This window comes from Cupressus sempervirens, chromosome 5, assembly GCF_028749045.1.
Source record: "Cupressus sempervirens isolate cs-2001-9-10 chromosome 5, ASM2874904v1, whole genome shotgun sequence".
Classification (NCBI taxonomy): Eukaryota; Viridiplantae; Streptophyta; class Pinopsida; order Cupressales; family Cupressaceae; genus Cupressus; species Cupressus sempervirens.
Window position 1 is genome coordinate 1,026,576,195 of NC_143122.1, and position 19,387 is coordinate 1,026,595,581.

The window sequence follows — 19,387 nt, forward strand, 5'->3', positions numbered from 1 at the left end:
TTATCCAATTCACAATCTTGGGCATCCTACAATTCTTCCTTCTTTTTTATCAAGAAGATCCCCATCCTTCCTTAATTCCCTCTCTATGACATTATCCTTCAGAGGATCCTGTTTGTTACCTTTAGTCCTTCCTTCCTCGCCTTTATTGGTACTTTCAGTTCGAGGCTTATCCTTTTTACCTTGGCTCTTAGTTTCCTTTGGGCTTTTCTCCTCCTGCTATAATGTTGTTGCTATAGTTATTTTGTTCATGATGCTATTGTGATTTTTTTGTAACAATTTTGTTAACTTTTCTTCTTAATCCAATTAAAAATAGATATGGAATACACATTATTGTTATTATCAAATGTTTGTACAGAGGGAAAGGAGATCTGTGTCCCTTGTTTATGTGTTTAATTTTTTTCTAATGCTGTGAACATAAAAATTTATTACATATTTATCCAAATAATTGGCACCTATTCTTAGTATTTTGACATCTTCCAAAATCTTCCATAATCTTGAAATTTCTTTTTATTTTTAATTCTCGATACATTTGTGAGAATGCTCAGCTGATACCATAAGGAAAAGTTAAACAAAGAAAAAAGTTAAAACCTCCAGAATGACTCAAAGTATATCATTCTTATTAAATTCATTACATAAAAGTTACATATTACTCAGGAAAACTACAGAGTTTGGTAAAGAGGAAAATATTGTGTGGGGTCTATGCATTATTGGACATGATATAGGAAAATTCATGAAGTATGGTGAATGTTGAAAGTATAATTTTTTTTTTTTGCATACACAGGTGCATTTGAGAAAGAAAAGTGAGCATGACTTTAAATCTTGTGAGAAGACTTGACTAGAGAGTGTAATTGATGGAGTGAAAATCTAGTGTAGTAGAGGATTTGAAACCTGGTAAGGAAGTGTGACTCCTGCAAGCTGATGCTACACTTTCTTGCATACTTTTTGGTCCACACACTATAACACCCACAATTTTTCCATCCAACTCCAGACCAAATTTTCCAATGATGTCTTCCAATTTGACATGCCAATCATAATTGGGTCAAGAAAACTACAAGAATGTTTTAGTTCATAATAGAGCTGTATAAAATAATGGATACAAAAACAAAGGTATGCAACACTTGAAGTACTAGATACTTGTGATATTTCTATTAGGATTCAACTATGTAGTTATTGGGGCAAACACATTAGCCCATGTTTCATGAGTAGTGGTTTAGAAGAGCTCATCTCTTATGAGAGTGAATGGAACACTTTGCACTCATTGCATCGAAGTGTACCATTCATGGGTCAGTGAGTGCAATAAATGTTGAGTGCTCCATTCATTCTCATGAGAGATGGGCTCTTGTGAACCATTAGTCATGAAACATGGATCATTGAATTTGACCCAAAAACTACATGGTTGAATCCTAATAGCAATATCACAATTTGACTTGCAATGAAAACTCCTACTTTTCTACTAGAAATTAGAAAGCATGTATGGTTTTGCACTTTTTTGACATTTTTAGATAAATAAAATTAAAAAATATAAAATATAAAATATATTGTGCGTTTCATTAATTTTTTATAGCTTAGTGCTAGACCCATGTAAGCCCAGTATAAAATTTTTGAATTGCCCCTAGTCCAAGTTTCGGCACAGCTAGTCGCTTTGCTTAGTTATAGATGGTGAACAAACAATCGGGTGGCATCCTTCCATGATTTCCATAATAGATCCATAAGGGATGAAATCTTTTTTTATTACACAAGAAATGAAGTTACCTTGAAGATTAGGCTATTGATGATAATGGATACTGCATCCACTTAAAATGGTGTCACTTTGCTGCTCCCCTATATTGCCTCTTGACTGCAGCTCATACATCTCCTGTGTTGACTTGTGGAATTTCTTGGTTTGAACTCTTTTCCAAACCATATAAACTAAGCTTCCAAAGATCACAATCCCCAAACTCATGCACATAAATGTTATAAGTCCTCTAGCCCACCATGGGAACACAGTGTAACTATTGTTATCCAATGGGTATATATAGAAGTGATTTAGTACGATGCTCAATATAAGATATCCTAACAATGCAGAAATTGCTGCATGCCATAAAGTATTGTTTGTGCTTGTTATAGAATGTAGAGAACCCATACATGTATTTGTCTTGGAGATTTTTCCTCCTTTGCTGTGGTCATTGTTAAAAAAATATTTTAGTAGGTGAAGGTATTCCCTCTACATCCAACTTTCCCATTTTAGTATCTGGGGTTTCTGCCTGAGTTACATATGCTTGCACCTCTACTTTCACCAGCCTAGAATAATTTGGATAGATAGTTAAGGGAGATATTAGATTTAGGACACACAGATCTTCAACTTTTTTGACTGAGTATATGAGTAGGACTTCCCTGGGAACATGGTTTCCATTGTTAATGTTATGCCGATGCAATGATTTTGATAAAATGCTCAGCAGTGGGGCTATTCCATTCCCTCCACCGATTAGTACCAATGCTTCATACCTGTACAGACGAACATAATTGAGATTAAATATTTTACATTTTATGTTGGATGAATAAGGTGTATTTTCAACATTTGTGAAAAAAATTGTAATGGTCCTTGGTCAAGTTATAGTATTTTCTCTTGAGTAACTAATTGTAGGAGTTATCAAGGCTTTTTAACTATATCAACACCTTTTAAGCATATCTTGTGTCTTGATTTAAGTTGACTAATGCCCAAATATATGCACAATATAATATATGTTGCAACTCATGTTTTCTCACCATGATAATCTAACAGTCTTACCATATAATAATAAAATTGAACAGATAATTTGATACCTTAAGAAGTCACTAGAAGCTGGACCATAAGGACCTTCAATAGCTGCTTGAAGATGTGAAGGTCTCTCCATAGAGTTTATACATTCCACGAAGTTGTCAAGCTTTTTGGTCCATCCTCGTTGGCACTTGATTAGTAAAGAGAATTGGTTTGAGTCAATGCTTGAAGTAGAAACAATGCTGAAAGGATGCCATTCTGAACGTGATATAAAAGGAAGGTTCAAAAGAATAACACTCATAGGGTTATACACCAGCCTTGCATGTATAGAAGTTGCTTAGTCAAAGAGTGTCTTGACTCATTTACATTGTATGTACTTAACTTGTGTTTCCATACTAGACTTGTTGATCTTCTCATATTCAAATGCATATGATAATAAAATGTTGTATAAATAAGGTATACAAAATTATAAATTTTAGGTGAGGGTCAATCTTTACTCCATCTTGATCTTTAGTGAACAAGGATGTGATTCATGGATGGACTACGTGCCTTTTTTGGCTCACGGTAGGGCTTTTGTGCCCTAGCCCCTGCAACTCTTGGCCGCTGTTGGGTCAATTGGAGGTCTATTGGCCTCTAGTCAGTTGTTATCTACCCTGGTCTATATGGGAGGATTGGTGGCTATGTGTTCCAGCCCGCAAGAGGGTGCTTAGCTATTTTAAAATAGCATTTTCTGCTATCATTGGTGGGGTTTCGATGGGGGAGTTTGGTGTGGCTTGGCCCCAGTCCCTCCTCAATTTCTCTGAGCTAGGCTTTGTTTCAAATGAAGGATAGAGATAGGCCTTCCTCCCAGGTTCTCGTTGATGATGTGGTGATGGGGGAGCCTTCGTCTTCAATGCATGCTAGTATCAAGGATCTGACTGGTAAGCTGTAATCGAGGAAGGGCGATTCTTCTCCAATCGGAGGGTTTTGACTAAGGAAAGTGAATGGGTGTTTGCAGAGAGCCGAGGATTGACCAATTCTAGTTATACAACCTAAAAAAGTCTCAGAAGATGTGGAATACTGGAACAATCATGCCCTTATCTGTAAGTTTTTGGGCCTTCGCCTGTCCTTGCCCATACTTGATTCCTGGGCTCGTCGGATGTGGAACCCAAAAGGTGACATGGAAATCCTGTTAGTTGCCAATAACTATTTTATAGTCATTTTTTCAAGCATGTCAGATAGAAACAAGGCTTTTGAAGGGGGCTCGTATTTCTTTAACTAGGTGGGGCTTTTCATCAAGCCCTGGCATATGGGCTTTAATTTGGCAAAGGAAATTCCCTCTCGGGTTCTAGTATGGATCAGATCACCGATATTACCTTTGGAATTCTGGAGAGATGATATTCTTCACTCAATCTCGTTGCTTCTTGGGAAATCAGTGGGTTCAGCTACACAGATGCAGGATCATAAGGTAATTTATTTTGCCCACATCTGTGTAGAAGTTGATTTAAATAATCCATTACCAGATTCTATGGAAATTTGCATGGGATTGTCATCTTGGATCCAATAGTTGGACTATGAGACCCTTCCATTCAGACGCAAAATTTGTCATGAATATGGGCATTTATATCGTAATTGCCCCAAGAACAAGGCCCCTTCCATGGCTGCTCTTAGATCCTTTAGGGTGGATAAGGGTAAGGCTACCTCATCTATGGGACCTGTTGATTGTGAAGGATTTACTCAAGTCAAGTATCGTAACAAAGGAAAAGGAAAGAAGAGAACTTGGAGGGACAAGAGAACCAAGGACACATTTAATAGGTTTGAGGCTCTTGAAGAACTAGCACAAGAGGAAGGTATCCTAGATGTGCTTCTGTCAGAGGCCAATGGGCAGCAAGGGACCCAAGTTGGGGATTTGTAGAATGAGGATCAAATTCCAACTATAGAGGAACAACATGCTAGATAGCTCGATATTGAGTTTCCTCCACTTGTACAGGATGTTGGACATAATGGTGATTCACAGGGTTGGACGAGTCCTATCTTGGTGGCTCCTATTCCCAATAGGCCCAAGGGATCCTCAGACTTGAAAAAGGCTAGTAAGTCTCCTCTTGTCTTAGGTATACAAAAAAAATCCTTCAAAAAGGTATCTTTGGATAAACCATTAAAGAGTGGCAGGAAGACTGATCAGGAGAAGGTGAAGATAATAGGTGAAAATTTGGTTGAGTCAGGGTCTGTGCAACCCATTGATTCACATTTCTCTCACCCCCATAAATGATTGTGTTATCATGGAATGTAAGGGGGTTGAACAACATCCCAAGACAAAAGGTTGTTCGTAGATTAATTGAGTCTCAGTCTCCTGATGTGATATGTATTCAGGAAACTAAGCTTTTAGTGGAGGGTTTGGCTCATTGTGCCTCACATATTTGGCCTCAAGGCTCTTGGTAGGGAGTTGGTGCCTTGAACAGTTCGGGTGGGGTGGCTTGTTTCTGGGATCCTAGAAAAGTCTCCCGCTTATGGCAAATTTCTAGTCGGTCTTCCATCTCTTTGGTTGTTTCAATTTTTGAAACTAGAGAAAGGTGCCTTTTATCCAATATATATGCTCTAACTGATTTTATAGGTAAATCAAATTTATGGGCTCATATTAGATTTATCCGATCCTTGGATCCCTTTCTCCCATGGATTATGACTGGAGATTTCAATGCTGTCACCAGTTTGGAGGAAAAATGTGGTGGGCTAGCCAAGCTAGATTCGTCTTTGAACTTGCTTAGAGATATGATTGGCTCTTTAAATATCATTGATGTGAAGACATCCAATGGTGTCTTTACATGGAATAATCAGAGATGTGGGAGCGAGGCTATTTCAGAAAGGTTGGATAGATTTTTGGTTTCCTGCTATTAGATGAGCAACCAACGAGTTACTAAATCTAAAATTTTGGATTGGAAGGGCTCTGACCATTGGCCCATTAAGCTTTCTATCACCTCTTAAAGTGTCACCAAACATCCCTCTTTCAAATTTCAGCTAATGTGGCTTAGAGACTCATCTTTACCTAACCTAATGGTGGATTAGTGGTATGAGGGGAAGTCGGACCATGGAATAGGGATGTACACCTTCAGTAAGAGGCTTCAATATGTGAAGTACAGGCTTAAGAGATGGAATAAGCATCATTTTGGGAATCTTCATGATCAAAAAGTAGCTGCTCAGACCAAACTACATAGCATTACCCTACAGATTAGAGATCAGGGGATGACAATTGATTTGACTAAAGCTAAGAGCTCGGCCCTAAAGGATTTGGAGGAGTGGGAGCTTAGGGAGGAGATTTTATGGAAGCAAAAATCTCATGTTGATTGGCTACAGGAAGGGGACAGGAACATTGCTTTCTTCCACAATTCGATGAAGGCTCAGAGACAGGGTAATTCTATTTCCTCTCTTGTTTCTTCTGATGGTGATCAGATCTCATCTTATGGAGAAATCTCTAGGGAAGTTGTCAATTATTTTTCTAATCTTTTTACTAGGGAAGCCCTTTCTGCTGAGGCTGAGGAATAGGCCATTTTGGATTGTTTCCCCCTCTTGGTGTCTACTGAAATGAATGAAGCCCTCTTAAGCCCTATCTGTTTACTAGAGCTTGAGAAAGTTGTTTTTAATATGAAAAAAGGTAAGGCCCCTGGTCCAAATGGCTCCCTGATCGAATTTTATCAGGAGTTCTAGGAAATAATAAATTTTGATCTCCTTGAGGTGGTACAGGAATCCCATAGAAATAAATAGATGTTGAAGTCTTTGAATTCTACTTTCTTGACTCTTATACCTAAGAAGGACGAGGCTAACAAGTTGGATCAATTCAGGCCTATAGCATTATGTAATGTTGTCTACAAGATTATTACCAAACTAATTGCTAAGATACTTAAACCATTTCTTGGTTCTCTGATCTCTGCTAAACAGGGTGGCTTTGTTGAAGGTAGGCAGATTTTGGATGGGGTTGTGATTGCAATGGAGGCAATCCACTCCATGTCGTCATCCAAGGAGAAAGCTATGTTTATTAAACTCGACATGGCTAAAGCTTATGATCGAGTGAGCTGGGAGTTTCTTCAAAAAATTCTTCTAGCCTTTGGTTTTGATGAGGAGTGGGTGAGTTGGGAGCTAAGCTGTGTGACCTCTTCCTCCTTCTCAGTTCTCATTAATGGAGAACTGTCTGAATTGTTTGGGGCTTCTCAGGGACTTTGACAAGGGGACCCTTTATCTCCCTATTTATTCATCATCATGGTGAAGGGTCTTGGAAAATTTTTAAAGTCATAGGTGAGGCAGGGTCTTATCCATGGTTGGAGCTAGAATAATAATCTTCCCCCTTACTCTCACTTAAAGTTTGTCGATGACACTAGGTTAATGGGCATGGCTAGAATCAGCGAGGTAGTGGATTTCAGACGAGCTTTGGATATCTATTTGAAAGCTTCAAGACATCATATTAATGAGGATAAGTCTTCTATTTACTTCTTTAATACTCCTCATCTTATTCAGAACAGGATTGCAAGGATTTTTAGATTTCAAATCAGATCTCTTCCTTTTATGTACCTGGGTGTTCCTTTAGTCTTGGGCTCTCAGTGAAGAGACTACTGGTAGGGGATTTTGGATAAATTTCAGAATAAGGTTAGTCACTGGACTTATAGATGGTTATCTTCAACCGGGAGAGTGGTTCTCCTTCAAAATGTGGTGCAGTCTCTTCCAATTTACAGATGCTATATTCAGGTTCCCCCCTCCAACTTTGTGAGGGATTTTGATGCTTTATCTAGGTAATTCCTTTGGTCTGGCAACCTTCTTTCTTCAAAATGGAGCCTTTTGAAGTGGGATTCTTTGTGTAGGTTGAAATTTGCTAGGGGCCTTGGTCTCAGGTCAATGGCTCTTGTTGTCATGGCTTTGGCTGCCAAATTGTATTGAAGATGGTGTAAATGTTAGGACCAAGATTGGGCCAAGATTCTTGTTCACAAGTACTTTCTAGGTGCTGATTATCTTGAGATACGAAGGCTTGCTCTAACAGGTAAAGTTTCTTGTATTTGGGGCACTCTTAAGAAGGGTGCTCAACTTATCAAGATGGGCCTCTTCTGGATTTGTAACAATGGTTCTGATACCCTTTTCTGGAAGGACTCTTGGGATGGCCATCCTCCCATTTTCTCTAGCTTCCCCCAGCTTCAAAATCTTGGCCACATTTTTATTAATGCTGGTTGGGTTATAGTGGAGCACTATAAGACAGTCAAGCATTTGGGTCAGGTGGAGGTGACTTGTTGGAAAGATGCTCAGGAGTGGCCAGTGGGTGGCTCTGAGGAAGACTGGGCTACTCTCACTAAAACTTTGGAAAGTAGGTTTTGTAGCTCTATTCGTGAGCAGGATGTCTTAGCCTAGAGTCCTAGCCCAAAAGGCAAGTATTCTGTGGCTCAAGGTTATGCTATGCTTGATAGGAACCTGCATGGTCCAGAAGAGGTGAACTGGTGGAAGAAGGTTTGGTTTAACCTCATTTGGCCAAAATATAATTGTTTCCTTTGGTTGCTAGCTCAGAAAAATGCCTCACTTGGGAAAATCTTCGCAAACAAGGCTTCCAGGGACCATCAATCTATTTCCTCTGTTCAAACAATGAGGAATGTACATCTCACTTGTTTTTTGGCTGCCCTTATTTAGGAGAGATATGGCACAGATGGTGGGAGGCTTGGCGGCAGGGTTGTGTTCATGCTTCCTCTTTAATAGACTTTTGGGAGAGGTTGGGCAACCCTCCTATGAAGACTTCATTTTTGTGGGCAGCTTGGATGGTCGAGCTATCTCTCATTCTTTGGAACCTTTGGTTACAGCGGAACCACAGAATTTTTTTTGACTTGAAGTTATAAAGTTCGCATTTATGGAGAATTATTCTTGGCAGGCTTCAAGAGACCATCTCTGCAAAGTGGGATATGTCTGAAAGGATTGTTCTTGGGGATCTCGCTATTGTACAAAATTTGGATTTGGGAGAAAACAAACAGGGTGACACTCTTAGAACAAGACCACACCAGGGCAAACAAAGGGTTTGTCATGATCGGAGGTGGTCTCCCCCCCCTACTGGGACTTTGAAGATCAATATAGATGGATCATCTCATGGGAATCCCGGTCATGTTGGTATTGGGGGTATAGGTAGAGATAATGATGGTGGTATGGTGTTCTTTTTCTCTACCTATAAAGGTCAGTACTCTAATAATCTAATGGAGGCCCTTGCTATTAAGATTGCACTTGAAAGAGGTTGTTCGTTGGGCTGGAGGAAGATCATCTATGAGTCTGATTCTCAGATTGTTGTGGATATGCTGAATAGTCAAAGCTTGGAAAATGTTAGTTGGCAATTGGCTGCTTTGGTTAAACAGATTTTAAGCCTTCGTAATGGAGTAGAGTGGCTGATTTTTTGGTGAAGTGGGCATCAGAGAATGTGGATGGATGGGATATTAGTGGAAGGGAGGAGTTACCTGCTGAGTTTAGCAGGACTATGGAACAGCTAATTTTGGAAGATTTGAACATGTAATTTTGTTGGGCCTCGTGCCTTTGCTTTGTACTTGGTTTCTGGTTGAATAAATTTTTACCCCCTCTTTTTAAAAAAAAAAAAAATTATAAGTTTTAGGTATGTAAATGGAATTGTAAATTATGGCTGGCAATTATATTTACTGGCAGATCAAAACTTCAAACATAACAATATCATAAAGTTCCTAACCATCCTTGGTCTCCCAATAATCAAAAAACATTTAAAGATCAGATTGAAACTCTACCTTATTCCCTAAAGAATTGGACAAACCTGTAATAATAGTTAACGTAGAACAAAAATATTAAGAAGAGAAATAATCTCAAAATCCTTTAAAAACGTTAAAAGTTGAAAATAGACATACTAATACTTTGATAGCTTTTCAAAAACTATCTTAAAATGTCTGAATGAGCCTTTTGTCAAATGATGTGAAAATAATCAACATAAGTTAAATGAATGACCAATGAACTCCTCCTAAGGTTTAAGGGGGTATAAAATATCTTCAAATATGCTTAAACGGTTTGTTAGAATAACATAGTTTGATGTGAATGAGAATCTAATATAAATGCACATAAATCAATTCATAGAAACACAGAATAATGGATTCCGTACTTTTCAATCTGTGAGCCCTAAAATGATTTGGTTCATGAATAAAAGTGCTTATGCAAGATAAATATAAATTGAAACTAAACGTTGTTTTATTTGTATCTTTTCCACTCAAAGTCCACCTGTTTTTATTTGTACATAAACAAATTGAGTTTAATAAGGCATGTATGCTTACTTGGGTGCTTTGCAATAGCCAGTTATACTATTCTTGAAGATAGTTTTCTGGCATATATAACATGTACAGTTTTTTGTGACTAGAGAAACTGGAGATAACAGTCAAGAAGAAACAGGAAAATTCTAGGTAGTGCAAGAGAGAATGCCATGTCTCCAATGTGCAATGCAAAGAAGATGATGAATATCAAATACAAGTGGTGAGTGTAGTAGAAGAATTCAAAGAAACGTTGTCTAATGGGTTTTATCGATGTCAACCAAATTATCAGCCCTGCTAACAAATCAATCTCTCTAGCTATATTTGAAAATCCTATTTCAGTCCAGGATAACAACTGTACATCGGAAGAAACCTTTGTTACCAATGTTTTCTCAGTGCCATGTTCACAATTAATTATTAAAGACTTAATTTGGATATCACACAAATATGATGTTGCGTATTCTTGATGAAGTCAACATTATATTTTGATTTGAATAGCTCTTGTATATCTAGATAAATATTTCTGATGTATCTATGTGCACAATTATTCAAAAATTAGAACTTTTATAGTCCTACACATATCATTGAGGTTTCTTTTGGAATAATATATGTATGGAAATGTATTAGCTACTATTAAGGCATTCCTATTCAATTTGAAAGTGATGCAATGATGCAATTGGAATGAAGTTATGTGGATCTAGGATATATATAATATGAAAATATATCTCACCATGTTGTACCCAGATCATTCTTGAAACTTAAAGTGTTTGTGAAGATTCTAAAATAGTGGATACAAAAAAAAAGGTATGCAACACTTGGAGTACTAGATACTTGTGATATTGCTATCAGGATTCAACTGAGGAAATTTTTTTTGGGTTTTACTTTGTACCTGTCATAATTGCAATGTCAATCACTAGCATTGTGACGAGGTTGCTGTAGTAGTGACGCCATCTATCATTGCAATTGCCAGGGTGTTCGTCACAATTGTGACATCCACCACAAGAATTGTGACAGGGTTGCTATAGCTACGACGACAACTGTCATCGCAATTGCTAGGGTTTTAGTCGCAATTGCTATGTTAGCCACAAGAATTGTGACGGGGTTGATGTCACAATAAAGTGGTTGCATAGCGATGGACAGGTGTTGTAATTGTGATGGTATAGGATAGACATCATAATTTGTGACTAAAAAACAATGACATCTATTACTATCACAGTGGTGACACATTTCTATCATAATTGTGACACATAGCCATCGCAAATCGATGCCAAATGTATTAGTGCCTCTAACAAGGTTGTAGTTCTGTTAAATTATCTAAAGACCTCTAACAAGGCCACACCTAATAAGGTGATTAAATTTTTTAATAGGGTCACACCTAACAATGTGTTTTATAACCTTTAATAGGGTTGGCTCCTAACAAGGCTCACTTTAGAAGAGTGAAAATTAGTAACTAGTTACAATTGGTAGTTTTTTCCAAATTGGGTTTCCACATTAAATCTTGGTGTCAAATGTGTTCATGTTATTTCATTTATGCTTGTAATTAAGTTAAATTAATGATAATAATTGATAATATCTTAAGTTCTACAAAAATAATTCATTACCAAGTATATTCAGTATTTATCGAGTTGCAACATTAACTATGTGTATGTCGAGCATCAACATTTTAGTTTTCAGAGTTTATTTTTTTACTGACATCTATGGGATATGGGATTTATTTTTAGTAACTGATTCACCCTCCCCTCTCATTTACTCTTCTTATATTTCAAACAGTTGATATCAGAGTGTTTGGTGCTTGTAGAGAAGGTTTCAAGGACCCAAGCTAAATATTATGATGTCTTACAAAAGAGAGATTCCAAAGCTGAAGAGAGACAATTTTGTAGCATGGCAAGGACTTATGAGTTACATCTAGTTACTATCAGTGATTCAGGTTGCAAATATCTTCACACTAAATACAAAACTCCCTCTAGAATATTATTAGTTAAAGATATTACTAAAAGGAAGAATCATAACATCATTTTGATTGATATTGCATTTGCTCTCAGTTATGATAAGTTTGATGAGGTAAAAGACTATAAATCTGCTCACAAAATGTGGACTAAACTAAAAGATATCTATGGAGGAGATGAAAATGTAAGAAGAGCCAAAGCATAAAGTCTTAGAGGACAATTTGATAAAATGAAAATGAGAGAAGATGAGAATATTACAAAATATGTTGAAAGAATTAAGGCCAGTGTAAGTGCAATCAAAGCATCTTGAGGAAAAATTGAGGACACAATTATTGTAAGAAAGGTACTTAGAACTCTTCTTCCTATCTATGCACTTAGAGTGTCTACTATTCAAGAAATGAGATGTGATCCTAATAAAAAATTAACCTTGGATGCTATAGTTGGAAGATTGATAGCTTTTGAATTAGATAACTATGATAACTATGTTCCTATTTCCAAAAATGTTTAGCCTACATTTGAAGTCAAATTCTCACTTAAATAAAAGAGAAAGAAATCAAAGGTCAATCAATCAGGAAGTGAAGAAGAAACTAAAGAAAGTTCTAATAGTGATCTTCAAATTTTTGAAGCCCTAATTGCAAAGAAATATTCCAAAGGCAGAGGAAAGTACAAAGGTAAAATTCCTCTAATCTACTTTTCTTGTGAAGAAGTTGGTTATATTGATGCTAGATGTCCAAATAGAGAAAGAAAGGATGAAAAGAAAAGCCACATGCACAAAGGCAAGAAGGGATTCATAAATTACAAGAACTACAAGGAGGTTATTTTATAGCTAAAGATTTTGATAATGGTGAAGATGAAATGGTGTATATTGCTGTAAAAGATGAATCTAATGACGAAGGAGATAAGATGACACTTATCTCTCAAGTTAGAAAAAATGATACATGGATTATTGATAGTGGATGTCCACATCATATGATTTTAGATATAAAAAAATTTAACATTTTGAATATTATGATGGAGACAGTGTAAGGTTTGGAAACAATGAACCTTGTTGCATAAAAGGAAAAGGTTGTATCTCATTAACTAATGAACTTATATGTGATAATGCATATTCGGTTGAAGGAGTAAAGCATAATCTACTGAGTGTGGCATAGTTGAACAACATTGGATTCAAGGTAGAATTCATGAATGGTAAGGAAAAATTATTAGATGAAAAAGGAAATCTAATTGGATTTGGTAAGCAAACTAAAGGTAATCTATTTTATCTTGATCTCAGTGAATGTTCATGTTTTATTGATCAAATACAAGAAAGTTGGTTATGGCACAAAAGACCATGTCATGTAAACTTTGATAATCTAGTTAAGATAAGAAAACATAAAGGAGTAAGAGGTATTCCTAGTTTGAAGAAACTTGATGTGGGTTTACGCAAAAATTGCCAAATTGGTAAGATGGGAGAGACTAGTTTCAAAAGCAAAAAATATAAGTCAGAAGAAGTCTTAGAAGTTGTACATACTAACTTATGTGGACCAACTAGAATAGAGAGTTACAATGGAGAAATTTTTTGATTTCTTTTTTTTGATGATTATTCTAGAATGATGATTGTGATGTATCTAAAAGAAAAATCAAAAGCTTTTGAAAAATTCAAATGGTATCTGGAAAGATTAGAAAAAGAAACTGGAAAAAGGTTGAAATGTTTAAGACTAGACAGAGGTGGTGAATTCATCTCCAATGAATTCAATAATTTTTGCATTGAAAGAGGAATCAAAAGACAAGTATCAACCCCTAGTACACCTCAACATAATGATATAGTTGAAAGAAGAAATAGATCCATCGTGGGTTGTGCAAGGACACTAATGATAGAAAAGAATGTTGCAATCAAATACTGGAATGAAGCTATTAACACTGCAATTCATACTTTGAACCAAGTTCAATTGAAAAAAGACTCAGAGCAAACTCCCTATGAACTATGGTATGGCTACAAACCTAATGTGAGTTATTTGAAAGTATTTGGTAGCAAATATTATATCTTGAAAGAGTCTAGAAAGGAAAAATTTGATTTAAAAGGTGATGAAGGCATATTTCTAGGATACTCATACAGAAGTAAAGCATACAAATGTTTGAATTTGTCTACTCATAAAATCATAGAAAGTGCACATGTGAGAATTGATGAGTTTGTAGAAAAGAGTGAAGAATAAAGCAACGAAGAACTAGAAGATTACAGAGGATTCATTTACTATGAACCTGATACCCTGCCAAATCTATTTGAAAGCAAGGAGGCTTTACCTCCTAAGTCCCCAAAATCTCCAATGGTTACCAAGTTGTAGAAAATGCAACCTGAGTTGCAGTCAGAAGCTATTGAGCTAGTTCAAAATGAGTTTGAAGGACCCAAGTCATAGTTAGAAGCTACCAAGCTAGTTGAAATAGAGTCTAAAGGACCCGAGTCATAGTCATAAGCTACTAAGCTAATTCAAACCAAGTTTGAAGCACTTGAGTCACATATAAAGGACCCAAGCTTGATATTGAAGTTCATGAGAAAAATAGTGGAAGTCCTACCAAATCCAAAGAACCTATACTACCAAGATACATCAAAAGGAATCATACACCTAATTAGATCATTGGAGACAAATCTAATGGAACAATGACAAGAAGATTATTGAAAGGTACATGTTTACTTGTTGAATTTGAAAAAAGAAATATTAAAGATGCATTAGACAATAAAAGTTGGGTTGAAGCAATGAATGAAGAGATAGAATAGATAGAGAAGAATAAAACTTGGACTCTTGTTCCTAGACCCAAAGATAAAAATGTAATTGGTACAAAATGGGTATTTAGAAACAAGTGGAATAAAGATGGAAAAGTGTCTAGAAATAAAGCAAGATTAGTATGTAAAGGTTATTCTCAAGAAGAAGGTATTCATTATGGTGAAACGTTTGCCTCTATTGCAAGATTAGAAGGTGTTAGAACTCTTCTTTCATATGCAGCTTATAGAGGATTTAAAGTATATCAAATGGATGTTAAATCCACATTCTTGAATGGAATTCTTGATGAGGAAGTCTACATTGAACAACCATAATGTTTTTTAGATCCTAACAAAAGTGACATGGTTTGCAAACTACAGAAAGCATTATATAGTCTCAAGCAAGCTCTTAGAGCTTGGTATGAAAGACTACATAACTATTTGATATAGATTGGTTTCAAAGAAAAAATGATAAGAGTAGCCTATATATCAAAGAAGGACTAGAAAAAAAGATTGTGTTGGCAGAAATATTCATCGATGACACTTTATTCATAGGAAATGATGACTTGTGCAAAAGATTTTCAAAGAAATGAGCAAGGAATTTGAAATATTTATGTTTGGAGAGATAAAATTCTTTGTTGGATTATAGATTCAATAGAAGAAAGATGGTATCTACATAACTCAATCCAAATACATTAAGGAGATACTAAAGAAATTTGGAATGGAAGACTCAAGACCAATTGGAACCCCTATGTCTACTAGACATAAGCTTTCAAAAAATGATGATTCCAAAGAGATAGATTAGACCACATATAGATCAATAATTAGGAAATTGAGGAATGTAGTACATACAAGGTTTGACGTTGCATTAGCAATTGGTATGGTGGCCAGATTCTTAGTAAATCCTAGAGAAAATCATATGATGACAATCAAAAGAATCATGAAATATCTGAGAGGTATTGCAGACTATGACTTATGGTACAAACTCAAAGGTAATATGGACTTAAAGGTGTTTAATGATGCTAATTGGGTAGGAAGTCTTACTGATAGAAAAAGCAGTAGTGGTGGAACATTCTTTCTTGGTAAAAGGCTAGTGTCTTAGACAAGTAAGAAACAAAATTTTATCTCTCAATCCACAATAGAGGTAGAATATGTAGCATCAATAGTCAATTATTCTAAAATTGTTTGATTCAAACAACTGTTGGAAGGAATGAAGGTAGAGATCAAAGATCTAGTGGTCATACATTGTTATAACACTAGTACAATCAATATATCTTAGAACCTAGTGATGGATACCAAAACATAACACATTGCTATAAAATATCACTTCTTAAGAGAATTGGTGTAGGATAAAAAAGTCAGATTGGAATAGTAAACACAAAAGAGAAAATTGTAGAAATATTCACCAAGCATTACCTAAGGATACATTTTTGTATCTAAGAGGTAAGCTAGGGGTTGTTCCCCTATTTGAAGCTCACTAAATGAAGTTTAGTGATACATCAACTAGAGAAAGTTGAAGATCAATTAGTTGATGTAGCATTGACAAGGGCATATTGCAAATGGATTAGTACTTAAGGTACATTGATCTTATCAAAAATTTTGTCTTTGGCATGTGTTTTCAAAGAGGGAGAAGTTTACTATCATATCTCATAGAAATTTTTCGTTATTACAAAGAGGGAGAAGTTTTGTGGAGAGATATCAATGAGGGAGAATGTACTTAGTAGAAGACTATTGCAAATAGAATTTTTTTGACAAAGGGAGAAACTAAATAGTTCACACTGATAGAGGGAGTTCTCTGAATGAAACTAAGGATATGTTCCTTATTTTATTCTTGTTCCAAAATTTCATTGTATGACATGTTGTGTTGTCATCAATGCTAAAGAGGGAGATTGTTGGATACAATTGATTAATTGTGTTGTCTTCAATGTTACACTAATGTCATATTATTATTAGTCAATGCATGCTAAGCTCACTTGGATAGTGAAGACAATTTTTTTTGTCTACGGAGTGTTCCTATTCTAAAGATAGTGTCTATTGAGTTCACTCAAGTATCAAAGGAAATTCTACAGAAGATGAGTGTTAATTGAGTTCACTTGATTAATGAAGGAAAGGTTTGGTAGAATTAGTGTTAATCAATTTCACACGGTTACCAAAGGAATTTGCATGTTTGTAGTAATAACTAAGCATCTATTGGTTAACACAGGGAAATCATCTCTGAGTTAGTGTTTATCGAGCTAGGTCAGCTAAAGAAGGATTTTCCTATTTTGGCATATCAAGCTTAATTAATTTATCTAATGATTCTAGCTAACAAACATGAAACAAACATGATGAATGTTAACTATTCTAAGTTTTATTCTAGCCGACTTGACAATTGGAAGGATATAAATATAAGGTCAAGTTGTGAGATAGTGTGTGTGTAAGAACAATATTGAAGATTTTAGTATTGCTCTAAGGAAGTGAATTTGAAGATAAGAAGGATGTGTTGAGGAGTTCAAAGGATACATTTGATTAGGAAGGATTAAGTACAAGCTAGAATAGAATGTCTATAATCAGCAATTCAGTTGCATCTATATCAAGTCATCTCATTGTTACTTCTAACCATTGTAGCAATAATCTAAATCTTTTAACAAAGTTGGCTTAACAGCTATTTGTAAATCCTCTAATAAGATGGTGGTTCTATTGAATTGGTTAAAGACCTCTAACAAGGTCACTCCTAACAAGGTGATTAAATCCTTTGACAGGGTCACAACTAGCAGTGTGTTTTGTAACCTTTAACAAGGCTTGCTCCTAACAAGGTTCACTTTAGAAAAATGAAAATCAATAACTAGTTACAATTGGTGGTTTTCCCAAATTGGGTTTCCACATTAAATCTTGATGTCAAATGTGTTCATTGTATTTCATTTATGCTTGTAATTAAGTTAAAGTAATGATAATCACTAATAACATATTAAGTTGTGAAAATCTAATTCATTACTGAGTATATTCAGTATTTACCAAGTTGCAACATTAACTGTGTGTATGCTGAGCACCATCATTTCAGTTTTTAGAGTTTATTTTGTACTAACATCTAAGGGATCTGGGATTTATTTTTGTAGTGTATGATTCAACCCTCCCCTCTCAATTACTCATCTTATATTTCCAACACATATATTAGCCATTATTCCTATAAGATGTGTCATCAAACAAATAAAACCAGTTTGAAAAGATTACAAGTGCAATTTTCTTAGAACAAATTGACAAAATAACAAAATATGATTTTTAGGTACCTCAATCTTCAATAGAGATGTTGTGGGTGCATATGTATCAATTTGATTAAAATTCTCCTTCAACCAAAAAATAAAAATCTTTCTTATATTATGTTGAATTTTGAAAGATGGACATCACAAGTGTGAATACAATCATCACAAATGTGGCTTTGAAGTTTGTGAATGTCTAATGCATGAATTGTATTGGGTTTTTGGTAGGTATATAAAGTTTTTCTTGATTATCTTAATATCATTGGTTTTTGGTATATAGAGTACCTATGTTGTTAAAATGTCATAAAATTGCATACTTGGTATTAGATTGTTATTTGTATAGAGCTCTTACTTTCAGTTGGTGGTTGACAAGTTCTGTTTGTTTATTTTGTGATCATTTCTCCTCAAGTTATTTTGGTTATGGAAAACATAATAGGGCAGATAATGGATGTTTTTCTTGGTGATTTCACTTGATTTAATATGAAAAAATGACTACAAAAGCTACTCCTTTAGCTTTCATACTATGCCAAAAACAAAAACTTATGTGAATAATAGTTGCACTTTTTTTCCCCACTTCCTTTAGCCCATTGCTTGTGATTTTAACTTCTATAGGTAAATTTGGTTGTTCCACAAAAGTATATAGATTTCAAATAATTTATATTTTATAATATATAAATATGGCAATTGAATACTAGTATATGGATTTTCCTATTATTTCATGTTATAACTTGCTAAATATTGTTTCACAACCCCCAATTTCTCAAGCAAGGCTATCCTTAAATATGATAAGTCCTACAAGCCATGGTTCATTTATTCCTTCAAGAAATCTATACAGTTGTTTTTCAAAACACATATGAAATAGAACACATAAAACACACATCAAATGTAATTCACATTAGAATACTTCCAAACTTGACACTGAAAAACCAGACTGAGCCATTGTATTTATAATAAAATGTATGTGCATTCTAGATCAAGTCATTTATGAGGATAGCTAAGAAAAATTGCTTGGCGGTGCTGAACATTTCTAATGTGAAATCTATGCACCTAAAAAAGTTACTTGGTCTAGCCTAACCAAAGTAGATTGTTGGTCCCTGAGTCCTAAATATTATTGATCATAGTGCATGAAAGTACAAACCATGAACATTTAGAGAGAGCATCTAAAGATTGTTGGGTAGTTGAGAGGATTTGGAAATTTCTTACAAAGATCATCCAAATATTATTGGATAATTTAGATGATTTCTATTGCTTAGTAATGCCAATGATGCATGTAAGAACATTTAACTAAGAAGCTAATGTAATTATGTAGTTGTTTCATTCAAATAGAGAAATTTAAAATGTTCATCATCATGGAAAATTTCATTAGCTATAGTGATAAGGTTTGTATTCTCTTCTCAACAAGTGAAAAGGTTTTTCTTCTCTTATTAGTAGCTAGCATGTGATTGTTGTTGTGGATAGGGCTAAAATGAATGACTACTGGGTGACCGCAA

General features: G+C 35.3%; 1 pseudogene; it reads right to left on the reverse strand.

Moving 5' to 3' along the window:
* Nucleotides 1-835: 835 nt before the first annotated feature.
* Nucleotides 836-18,837, reverse strand: LOC149559433 (ferric reduction oxidase 2-like; annotated as a pseudogene).
* Between the last annotated feature and the right edge of the window lie 550 nt (nt 18,838-19,387).